Below are 11870 nucleotides of genomic sequence, written 5' to 3'. Positions count from 1 at the left end.
GGCAGCACTGAGCCCTGCTGCAGTGCATCAGCCAGCTGTACTACATCACTAGCCAGGGTGCCAGCGTGACACATTATTTCTCCTAAAAATCTTTATTAGCAAACACAAGTGTACTAAATATTTAAGGCACTGCTATGTGATCTACTGCTTAATGCAAAGTGCAGTAAAAGGCAGTACACCAATCTGCTGAACACGTGGCTTGGTTCATCCTAAAGGATCACCAAATAACACCAAGACAGAGCAGCACAGGGCACCGAGGAGGTGATGTTTAATGATAACAAAACATCAAGGAGGCCCACAATTTCTGTGCTTCGATTTTGTTGTCTTCAATAGCTCTTGATGTGGGGTTGGGGAAGAAAGGGGTGCAACTCTGCTTGTAAGGAGCTGCAAATGGTCTGGGGTAGGAAAGGTTCACAATCCTGGGGCTCTCCCCAGCATGGCCGGAGCAGCTCAGCTGCAGTCCTGGGGGCTGCATGGCACAAAACCATACCCCTCCCAGACACCTGATTGCCCTAAAATATACACCATGATACACTACTTGATGCCATAGCAGCAACTAAAAGGTTCTGCAGCTGCAGTGTGCTCAGGCAGCGCAACCCCTGGGATCCCCAAAGGCAGCCAGAGCCCATCCCAAAACTAAACCCACCTCATCATACCTGCATTGATTTTGCTTCCCAAAGATGCTGGAGCTCTATAGCCTATCTGGAAATAAGATTATCTAATTAACTCTGCAATTGTACTTATTGTGACTAGACCTCTTTTTTCTTCTTAATGGGCTTATTGATTTACAGTTTATAGCAACTTAAACGTAACAACAAGACATGCTGTGCAGAGATAGAGCAGAAAAAGAAACATTTACTTTTAATAAGGAGATCAAAACAATCCTCAGAGTGCAGAAAAGAGGAGAGTTCAGCTATCCAGATAATTTACTCATCAAGTATCTTCCTGTAAATCATGGTGATTCACTACACTAGACCTGATTCACTTTCTCTTCCCCCCTCATACTGATGCAATTCAGAGGGGGGAGGAAGGGCAAAAACAAACTATCACAACAACTTGAATGTTGAATGAACATACCCATATCCAATGAAATATCCATATCCAGCTCTACACTAATGGAGATGCTGAAGCACTTCCCTGAATGATGCTGGGGCTGTTTACTGGAGGTACAAAGTGACCCTCCTACTTCAGTTCCCACAAAGCACAAAGTTAATGTGTACAGCGCAGGAGTTGAAGGAAAAAGAGGACAGAGCACTTCAAAGCTAAATCATAAGCAGAAATTCAGTGCTAAAGCCTGAGTTTGCTACAGAAATCTCAACACCACACCGATGTCAAGAACCACCTTTGTATGGGGAAACAGCAGATGCTCTGCTGAGCAGTCCAAGAGATCCAACCCCTAAACGAAGGAGGGAAAAAAAGCAGTAAAAAAGAATAAGCATCAATCAGCTCTAAGGAAAGTGCTGGGAGGAAAAGCCCACACATAAATTAGGCAGCTAAAGACTACCGGGATTTCAATTTTGACATACATATTGAACTACCTTGTAGTTTCAACTAAAGCCCATCTAAATGAATTAAGAGTGGGAGAAGTAACAGGGCTCCAGAAGCAGGTATCTACAGGGAAGGAGCAGCAGATGACTGTGCTCCATGTGAACCCACACCAGACCTGCCACGCTCACCACTGCCATAAGGATGCTGAAATAAACACAAAGCAGAGAAGAGTTGAGCCTCCCAGAGGACTGGTCCTTTGCCTTTGGAGGAGGTGTCTGAGCAAAGGATGCCCTCAAATCTGAGGTGCTTCTCACTTTCCAAAGTGATGGCAGGCAGAGAAAGAGATGAGCACAGGAAATGGCTTTCTGCTCTCTGACGGCCTTTCAGGATCCAGTGTGCTTGGGATAGGCCCTCATTTACCTCTCATTTAAATAAGTACGTTCATATATCTGTACACATGTAGACACAGACGTGTTCTTTTCTCTCACTGTCTCCCAGCAAGCAATGGGCTTGGGCGTATTTCTGAATTCTACACACGATGGATCCACACAATCCTCTGTAGTGTTCATTTGCTGCTTTCTCCCGTGCTTTCCATATTTATACGGCTTTTGCTTTCCGCTGTGTGCTCATCAAAATGCTCTGCAGCGTTCAGCTTCCTATCCTACAGCAGTCCCACCCACGGGCAGCACGTGCTGCAGCAGCTCGGCCCAGGTAGCTGCGTATCTTGGCATCCATAACGTCTGCTGGTCACCATTAAGAACATGGAATATTCCCATGGAGTTCCATTGCTTAAACACCCACGGCAGCGGGTAACGCTACCAGTTAGTCACATCAGGGTATTGCCCCTATGAATGGATATTGAAATGAAGATGTCTAAATTTCTTGTGTTCTTGCTTTTCTATTTTAGGAAGGTTTTTGTGTGAACCGTGCCCTGCTGCTGCCAGCATTGCTGCTGCAGAGCCCTGGAGATGCAGGCTGTGGCTGCTCTTGCTGAGGGCAGGCTGGGAGTTGTGCAGCTTGTACAGAAAGCATTGGCAGCACCTCGCTGTCTCTATGTTCTACTGGCTGTGAACTTAAGGACAGCACAGTAGTAAGACAGGATGGAAAGAGGCCAACAGAATTGTCTCAGTGCCTTGACAGATTGGGCTCTTTCCAACAAAAAGGTTTTAGAAGAGCCAAGACACAAAGCTCATGCACAGCTTAAGGACAGTCCAGGAACCAACAAGCACATAGCATGAGCTACATCCTGGAAAGCAGACTGAATAAAGGATTTGGACAACACAAACAAGTTATATGTTAGTTTTGACACTGGGAATGTCTGTTTAATATCATCCTTGCTTATTTGAATCCTAAACATCTGGGAACAGAGATGACATTTGACTTCTCCACAGGGCATCGGCAGTTACCAAACCTACCCTCAGACCTGATACTGAGGAAAGGCTCTCAGTAGCAGAGAAAAGCCACAGAAAACAATAAGGGCTGCAGGAAAGACCCCAAAACGCTCCTACTTTTTTATGCAACAGAAGATGGCTACAGTTGATTTGCATGTAAAGAAGATGCCCAAAAGACAAATATAAACAAGGTCCAATGAATGAAACCTGAAGTCAAACCAAGAAAAATAAAATAAAATAAAATAAAATAAAATAAAATAAAATAAAATAAAATAAAATAAAATAAATCCAATAAGTAGGAAAATGCTGTCTTAACCCCAGAGTTTTGGGTATTGCAGCCCACTGAAAAGGGAAAATGAGGATTCAGTGTCTGCTGACATCTTCAGATCACTTCCTATTTATAAAGCAGACTCCAGGTTCAGCAGAGAGGTGACTGGGACTTGTGGGCTCTGTGCAGCTCATTGCTTGGAAGTCATTCCAAGCTGAGAACTGCAATTTACTTAATGGCAACTGTCTTCTATCCTTCCACTGTTATGTTACTTCTTCAGCACATAGCACGCAGTAATGAACACAGCCCTTCAAAACCTCTGTAATGGCTCAACTCCATCCTAACTCATTTCAGCTGCCTTCAGTATCATCAAATGAAAACACTCAGAACTCCCAGGTGTGGGAAAATAAAGTAATCCCACATAACATCTCCAATCTTAAAGGTATCTTCAGCACACCTTTTCCTCTAGCTAAGTAGAGTTTCCAAAATGGCAGAATTATCAACTTAGATCCCTTAAGAACAGGTTCTTCTGCTGAATACCTGAAAGGATGCTCAGCTGTGTCCCTGGCCATACTTGTGTTCAGCTGGTGACCTTGGTAAGATTACTGCTGCTGCACTGTTCTGCTAAACCTTTTGGTTTTTATTCTCAAGTCAAATGCTTCTCTTTTAACCCTTGAGTAATGACATTTTCTCCTCCATCATGCACCCTTCTGCGTTATTAATTTCAACACAAGACAGCACCTGCTATTAAAAATTTCATAATAAATATTATGCCAAGTGCTGATGAGCAGATGTTAAGCAGCATTTAAAGATTACAGGACCAAGGTAGGTCAAGTTATTTTAGTTCTCTCTGGAATCTAGAAAGCTCTTTTAAGCTGATTTTATGACGAACTCGATTGCCTGCTTTCATTACTAGAAATTCACCATATCTAATCCCCTTGCTTCATGTGGCAGAGCATGCTGAGTGACACATGACTGCTTCTCTTCGCTCACTTTAATCAACCAGCTGCAGTTGCATTCAGTCACCTTGACTGAGAAACAAGGCCTCACTCACTACGGCTTCATCTAGAGAATAAATTGGTATGCACAAGAAGACCTGAACTGGCAATGATTGTACTTCAGCGTTGATTCAGACCTATTATAATAGTCTGTTTGCATCAGTGACCAGGGTGCACGTAAAGAGTTCATGCAAACCTGGAAGTAATGGACAATAGTGCACTAATTCAGCTTGAAGCTGAGTGGAGCAGCACACCACGTGAATGCCAGTTCTCTTGACAGAGCAGCTGGTTAAAGCTGGCATGGCCCATCTGGCTTGTCAGTAGTCAGAGGACAGAGAGGGGCACCCTCTAAAAGAGGGCTGAGCAAAACAGTCAGCAAACTCACTGCAAAGCTCTCTAGAAGGTGCCCAAAAAACACTGCCTCCCTCCTTGGAACTTCACTTCCGTGATCTGCCCCAGAACCTCATTTTCAGGCTGGGCTGCATCTTTAGCTCAAGAGGAAGCATTTCTGCTCTTTGCCAGAGGTCACCAGATCACCCCTGAAGCAACTGAACTGCCTGAGCAATTGAATCCAGAGAAGCCCCACAGCTTCTCAAGAATGCATATACACCACTGGATGGTAAGTTGGGGATGGATTCAGGCTCTACTAAAATCTGAAAAGACTTTCAAGCCTTGGACCAAACTAAGCCAATATCCTGCTTTATCCTCCAGCTTGACTGTTGCTCTTACTGACTGCCTCCTTCCAGTTCTTAGCCTCTGCGTAGCTTCCTCCAGGTTATCATATACTGTGGCTAAAGATTAGACAGACACAACTCATTTAAAGGGAAGAAGAGGGAAGAAGAGAACAGGAATGGGTGCTGTTATCACAGTTTTTGTACCATAGAATCATAGAACCACAAGGTTGGAAAGGACCTACAAGATCATTCAGTCCAACTGTCCTCCCTTTACCATACCTACAGAAAAGCCACTAAACCAGATCTCCTAGCTCCCTATCCAGACACCAAGTAACCAATAAACACCAGAGTAATAAAATCTTGCAGGAGACACTAAACGTTGAACAGCAGGTCAGGCCTTTGAGGAGCAGTTACACTGAGATTCTGAAGCCTCACACACTTGCTCTCAATAGCCACCCTCTACTTATTTTAGAGGAAGACAGGCATCAAACCCAAATTTGCACATTAAAGTACAATCCCTGCAACAACCATGGCAACAAAATACAGAGCCAACCAGATGCATCTATTCAAGTTGTTTTTTTCATTTTGTTTTATTTCTATTTTTTAATATACATCCTAAGGAACCGTTTGGAGAGGCAACTGAATCCAGAGGTTAATTTCTTCCCCTACTTCAAATTCAGAAAATAACCTAAATTCCAGGAAAGCTAAACTGACCTTGCATTCTCCTCTGCTTGCTTGCTAATTAGAGTTTAACAAGTGGTGCTCCCAGCCCTTCAGAGCACATCCAGAACTGAAAGTGATGCAAATGTGAACTGATAGGATCAGAGAGCTTTACCCTGCCGTCAATTTCTACACAAATCCAGATGGGATATCAACAGGAGTTTTGCAGACAGGAGATGGCCCAAAGCCGAGATGAAAGCAGCCCAAATAAATCCAGCTGTGGTCCTTGTTCTGTTACATTTCCATCGTTCCTGAGCTTTAAAATATTACAACAATTCCCATCTGGGGCAAGACCCAGAAAGTAATTTCATTCTCTTCTAATGCCTTCAGCTGACAATGTCATCAACAGGCAAGTTTTAGTCAATAAAACCAGCATGGCTTCGTTGAGCCAGGAACATTTAAATCATCAGAGATAAACTATGTGTTGGCAAATACAATGTAGCTTAGCATAGCTCCTAATTAAATGCACTCAGCTAGGCATTGATAGTGTGATGTATTACTGTGATTCTTTCTGGGAAGGAAGCAAAGCACTCTAAAAACTCCCACCAATCCTGATTTTATGCTCTGAGTGGATTTGTAAAGTTGTATTTGGAGTTCACTGTCTTGCCATGTGATATCCACATGGACTATTCTTAGAGATACCAGTTGTTTGAACTGAGAGTTTGGTGGGTTGTTTTAAATTTGTATTTTTCAAAGCCAAAAAGTACCCAGAAATGTTTCAGTAACACCCCAAATGCTGCTCAGAATGCAGCCAAGCAACCACGAGCTCATGTAACTTGATTCGTGCCTTGCACTACTACAGCAGTATTGCTAATCCAAGATGATGCACAGGTATCAATGGGATGCTCAGGAAGCACCACAGTAGTATTTCAAAATCAGGTACTACCAGCTCTTCACACAATGCTACCTGTGAACAATTATCACCAATATCCTTTAATGCTTAATGTAGGGAAAGGAGAAGGCAGTGCTGTAGAACAATTTTCTCATCTCAAGAGGCCTAGAAAATCACCTGAGGTGCAACATGCTGCTCACTGCATAGACTCAACAGAACAGGAGGACCTAGATCCAACATCTACTAAAGCCAAGGGACAGTTCCCAAAGCTTCAGCAGTTGCCCAATCAATCTGTCCTATAGCCAATTCTCTCCTTCCTAAGCTGTAGCACATTCCTGCTGGTAGCTCCAGCTGCTTTTTGGTACTGAAGGACTATTTCTCAAAAGCACTGTGAAAAAAATAAAAGTAAAAAATAGCTGGCCCTTATTGCTAACACGGCCCCAGAGGTGCACAGGAACCATTTGCAAGTCTGACATGGGTTTCTACAGCAACCTGCCTTCGCCTTGGCGTTCAGTTCAGACTGCTCTAGAGCACTCTGGTCTGCACTGTAAAATTACTATTTCTGGTACTGAAAATGGATTTCACATATACACACCCCACAGGACAGGGGGATGAAAACAAGCACATCTGGAGCCCATTTCTGCTGCAGCACAGCCTCCAAAAATACAAACTTGACCTTCAGGAAAAGTCCAAAGGGAAGATGGTTGTTTCTCTCCATATCCACAGTGACCCAAACAGATGCTATTTCCAACTTCTAGTGCTGAATTCAGTGACAACTTTTCCCCTTTATTGCTACAGTCACAGTTTTCTTCCACTTCCCTTCTCAAGCGTGTTATGATGTTTTGCTCTCCTCCTGTGTAAGGTGGAATGATACAAAGATGACAACAGATATTCCAAAGGTTATTTATGAGGAAAAGCTCACTGATATGGATGCCTTTGCTGGAAAATGCTGAGGCAGTCTCCACTGGGGAGCAATCTCCAAGAAATGCTGCCTTAGTGGTGGTCAGCCCTTAAATGAGGTCTAGGAGAGGTGGAGTAAAGCTCCACCCCTTCCGGGAGCACAGCTGAATTACCCTCACCTGTGCTCCCACAGCTGACCCAACACTTGCCTCAGCTGATTAATCAGAGGTTCAGGCTGTGATTACCAATTTCCCATACATCCTGCAAGCATAAGAAGTCTGCTACAATAGCCAGGAGCAAATAATTACACAAAGAGAACTGCTACATCATAACTCAATAAATGCCACTGAAATTTGCATCCTTCATCTGTAAAAAAAAAGCAAGTATCTGAACACCAAGCCTTAGAGTTCAAGTGCTGAACAGAAAACCAGATCTGTGAGGTATCACTGGAGTGCTGCTACTACTTCCCTACAGGGAAGGTGGATTAATTTGAGGTTTTTTTGTCCCCACCCTCAGGAGCAGCAAACTTGCATCCAAGATCTAGGATGATGAGGGGGAAGGAAGGGAAAGGAGGAAACACACAGCCCACCCACCCCAGGAGTCACCATCACAGAGCTTCCTGCAGAAACAACTGAGCAAGGAAACAAGGTTAATATTTTAATTAAAGCAATAATCCAACAGTCTTCTCTTGATCTATGCTTGACAGAAATTCTCATTTGCAATATTTTTGCCATATCAGAATACGGACCTGCTTAGTTGGCAGTGACACTTGGTGTGCTCAGCAAACACTGGCACACTGCCCCTTCAGCACACAGGAAGGACCCATCTCTATTGTCTTCCACCTCACTGCATCCTCAAAGTAACAAGCAGGAAAAAAACAAAGGCAGACAGGATGGAGCAGAGCTGCGCAACCAGAGCAGCCCACTTCAGCTCCTGGTTTTTAAAATAGCTCTCAAATCACACCACATTTTTTTGTTTTGTTTAAACCAACCTGCTCAGACTTGTCTCAGACACCTTACTGCACTTCTCCCATTCACATCTATACAGATTTTACCTTCAGTGTAATCAGAAAAGCAAAACCACTCTTATCTCAGTCGCATTTTTGTAGGAAGCTCTCAACAGGACGATCTTGTAGCGCCCCAGATCTTCAGCATTATGAAGCCCATGGCCTCACAGCCTCCAGAATTGAGCTGCCAGCAACTTACCCCTTAACACTGAGATGGCAACATAAGATCTGAGAACCCTATACCAGGCTCTCTCACTTCCCAAGGGTTCTAAAATGCAGCCCTTGAGTACTTGCACAGGCGCCTTGCTGGGGAGGAGATTTGCAGTCAGCCCCATCCACACCAACAGAGCCGTTCTTGAACTGCACTGGCGCAGATGAGGACATCTGCACTCCTCAGTGGATCTCAATCTCCTGTACCCCCTACCACCACTCTGTGCACAAGAAGCTCTGTCGGCCTTCAGACAACTCCCAGAACAAACAGAATGGGTTCTATTTTCAGCAGGAGTCACTGCCATTGCCTGGACTGGCATCAAGACGATATTTTTTGTATAGTTTTTCCAAATACCAAGTACAGGGGGAAAAAAAGACATTATCCTCTACATAACTTGTTAAAACTGGTGTGCCAGGTCTTAAATTCACAAGTAAGAGATGCATTCTGTCCCAGATACTTTTCTTAAAGCTCTTCCAATTTGACCTGTGCAGTCAACAGCGCCTGAGTAACCATAGCAGCATATCTGAACAATGCCAAACACTTGTGAACAGACGCAGGAAAACTCAGAAGTGGAACAGACAAAGTGCCAATCTCTGCGAGAAGCAGAAGAGCCTCTACCAAAAGCAGCGGAGCTGCTGATGAACCAGTCAGCAGTTAGAGCAGCTCTTAACCAAGGTGAGCAGAGTGCTAACCCACCTCACAATTAAGATGAGGGATATACAAGACATAGAACTGGGAACCAAATCAGCTCTGCGTTGTTTGGAACCACCACTGTTACTCACCTGGAAAGTTTTGATCAGTTCCTCAGAAGAGCTCTGTAGGTGTCAGCTACCCACACAACCCCAAACACTGACTGTTGTTTTTCAGTTATATTAAATGATACGTGAGGCAGAGAGGTATTTACCTACTGCATCTGTCCCTGGAGCTGCCTTCTAAGCTCCAAGACCTTGAAAGCATCGAAAAAGCTAATTAAAGCATTCTCATAAATAATTTGATCTCTTAGGAGGAGATGTGCTCTACACACAGTAAGTAACAGCTTTCTGTGATGGAGAAAAAAAATCATTTGCCAGTGCAGATCTGTATTTTATTACAGGTGTTTATCAACCATTTATAATTGGTCATAAGGATAGGGAAAACAAAAAGAAGGTAATATAAAAAGAGAATCTCTAATCTAAAATAGAGCACCTTCCTGCAAACCGCTTCATCGCCGCAAAGCAAACCTACGTCTGTTCTGCTTTGCTGGTCACAAATATCTCCCCAGAGAAATCTCATAGCAAATTAAGAGCCAGAGCACACTGCTCTTCCCAGAGCCCTCTGCTGCTGCCGGGACAGAAGGAAGATGTGTGGGACAGCCTCTGCCCAGCACTGAGCCAGCAATAAGGCTGCTGCCCACTCTGGGCCCTCCAGGGTAGGGGAGAAAACTGATTGCTTGATGCTACAGGAAAAGAGGAGCTGTGTCTGAGACTACAGCAGGACAGCAGGGCAGGTTTCTCTCTGCAAAGAGGCAGCAATCAGCAAGCACCACAGTCAGACAGGAAGTTCTAAATCACCTGCGTGCCCAGCGCTGTTACACGGGAAGCTTTAACACACTCTTTAAGACAAGAGGTTGCCCTTTGAACAGTTTCCTTTCCTCCAGTAGGATCAGAAGTGCAACTTTTTTCTTGTGGAGATAAACCTGGGTGACCAGCCCCATTGCAATGGGGTAACATACAGCTAAACTACCACATTACCAAGGTCTGTTTTTTTTCCTTCACACACAAGATAATAAGGAGGAGTTTTAGTGAAAGATCTCTACAAAAAGTCCCCTACAACCTGCGAAGCTCACAGGTTCCTGCACCAGCAGAGCCCTTTCATTCCTGCAGTGACTTTGACAGCACTCTCTTCATCGGCAGATCTCCAGTCAGTGGCAGCCCTTGCTGCACCTGCCCGCCCTCAGGTTCCTACAGCAGCATCAAGGGAGCACGACCAGTGGCCAATGCCTCTCCCAACCCGCAGGATGCCGACCTATCTCAGGGTCACCCACAGCACACAGCAATCTTAGCTCTGTTTTCAAACAAATTTCCACGCGTTCCAGGTGCTCTCATCTGTCACTCAGCTTTTCTAAGTTATCACTTCTGTGTACTCAGAGCAGTTTGGGAATGAAGGCTGTCTTGTCACTTCCACACTCCATAAACAGCATAGCTACTGGAACATGGCAGTCCATACTTCTGTTTTGCCATCTGCTTATAAATGCTTACACACCACGTGATCCCCAGCACATGGAGCAGCAGAGTAATTACAATACATTTCCATTGCAAGATAAAAGGGAAAAAGGGGAAAAAAAGCCCCTTTTCTTCTTGTTAATGAAAAGCTACTATGGCACCAAAGAAAGATGAAGATATGTAGTAAATACATGTATATATCTAAAAGATCTCTCAGTTAAATGCATGCTGCTCAGCTTTAGCTTTCACTGAAGAGTCAGCACCTAAAAAAAACAACGGAACCACAAAATCCTGCCTCCAAATCCCCACCATCACAGTTATGTAATCAGTCAAACAGCAACACAGGACTAAGTTGTTTATCTTTAGCAGAAAAGATCCATCTGAGCTCCAGCTCAGGTTGTAACAGGATGAACGTCCCCACGCGCCCTCTCACCCAAACACCTTGACGTACCTTGGAAGAAAGCAACTATTTTTAGTATTGATTTCCACATCCAAGGGAAGCTCTGTTACACTCCCCTGCACTTGGGTCCTTCCATGGCCTCCTCAGCACAGGCAGGGCAAAATACAGAAGCACATGGCCAGCTGTGCTCACTGCTCCCCAAACACCCCCACCCAGCCGGGGATACCATCTGTTTGCTGTTAGCCAGTCCCAAAAGCAGATCTACCATTAGAAATGGGCTTGAATAACCCTCCAAAAAGAGATACGCACAGCCAAATGAAGTTCTAAAGCCCACTGCCAACAAATAAATCCCAACACTGAAGCAGATTTAATGACAGAGCACTTCCACCTGCGGGCTCCCAACCATTCAGGAAAACCTCCGTGACAATTTCACCTCCATGGCACCCCTTCAAGAGCAGAGGGAAGTCTGCGTAAGGCCTTTCCCTGAGAGGGCAGCCCTCAGTTTGGGTAAAGCCAGACTTCAGTTCTGTCAGTCCAGACAGGTGGACTGACAAGGAGGCTGATGTCAGCACTGGGGCCAATGCCTGTGCAGCTCTTTCTCATAAGATGGTCTCAGGAGATGAGAACAGAACAAAATGTTGCACTATTGCTGCCTTTGGGACATAAAGTATTGGAACATGGCAGTGTGTTTGTCTTTTGTGGGCAGGAATTGCCAGCATTGGTGTGGGGACTTGTTTTCTAAACCAATCCAAATGAGATCTTTGAAACCTGATGGTTCCAC

This window comes from Coturnix japonica, chromosome 13, assembly GCF_054131305.1.
Source record: "Coturnix japonica strain WE chromosome 13, WE-NBRP24, whole genome shotgun sequence".
Classification (NCBI taxonomy): Eukaryota; Metazoa; Chordata; class Aves; order Galliformes; family Phasianidae; genus Coturnix; species Coturnix japonica.
The sequence above is the reverse complement of the archived record's forward strand: the minus strand, read 5'-3'. Positions refer to the sequence as shown.